At 35.4% G+C, this 1067-nt stretch overlaps 1 long non-coding RNA gene across 1 annotated transcript; it reads right to left on the reverse strand.

Moving 5' to 3' along the window:
* Positions 1-249: 249 nt before the first annotated feature.
* Positions 250-1067, reverse strand: LOC121966606. The gene is made up of 2 exons (XR_006107601.1): positions 1017-1067; positions 250-805 (listed from the first exon to the last, which is right to left on the reverse strand). It is a non-coding gene; the product is annotated as an uncharacterized LOC121966606 (long non-coding RNA).

Here is a 1067-nt window from a genome sequence, read left to right on the forward strand (position 1 = left end):
ATACTATAGTATGACTGTTTAATGCTATTTTGGATGACATACGATTACTTTTTTATGTTATTTTGGACATGTGATACCATGACTTGCTATTTTGATGACATGCTGCACTGACATTTTTCAAATCCCCCCCAATAAAAACAACTAAAACTGGTCATTATAATAATAGCAATTTTGTTTTATATAGTACCTTTGTACAAACCTTTGTACGGATAAAATGAATTAAGCTAGAGGACACCAATAAACAGTTCATTCTTGCAGCGGCATGAGCAACCGTTTGTGCGCTCACTTATTTATTGTTTCTCTTCTGTTGTATACTTCTTGCAGATCATATTTACACATTATCAAAATATAGACACACACACACACACACACACACACACAAAAACCTTTTTAAAAATGTGATGTTACATTATATCGCTTAGAACTTTTGTACATGTATACTTTTTCTATTATATAATAAAAACAATTTCATCACTTTCACAACAGAAAAAAGATAACAAGACAGGCTTTTTGTAAGCAGACAACATGTCCTGACAGTCTTTTGTTGTTTTTTTTAATCAGTGATGTCACTGTGAGGGATGGCAGTTGTTGGAAGTTGGGACTGCATCCATTGTAGAAAACATGGATTTGAGGAGGACCGTCGTAGTGGTGATTGGTGCACTGGGATGAGAGGGCTCTAAGGACTAGTCTGTGAATGTCGTTGGTGCATTTCAACCAAAGCTCAGTAGGCTGCTCCTGAAACCATTCCTGACCCGGCTGTTCACTATCGTATTCTTGTGAAGAGGTTCAGCACTGACTTTGATTCCTGGGTACAGAGAGGAATCGAATTGTCAAAATGATCAAACTACGTCATATTGTTGCTAAATCCATAATTGCTTTTTTTTTTTTTTTTGGTCAGGAGAATGTTCATTTGAAAGAATGTTAAATGACTAAAGATTTGGTTTGGTGGCTTTTTTATGTTTTAATGAATTGTATATAAGGGCTATGTGGCTTTTTAATTGTAAAAAATATTGTACCTTGGTGCAACGTGTCTTACTGAAGACGTTCCAGAAACGTAGTGTCTCATC

Source organism: Plectropomus leopardus, unplaced genomic scaffold (genome assembly GCF_008729295.1).
Source record: "Plectropomus leopardus isolate mb unplaced genomic scaffold, YSFRI_Pleo_2.0 unplaced_scaffold25218, whole genome shotgun sequence".
Classification (NCBI taxonomy): Eukaryota; Metazoa; Chordata; class Actinopteri; order Perciformes; family Serranidae; genus Plectropomus; species Plectropomus leopardus.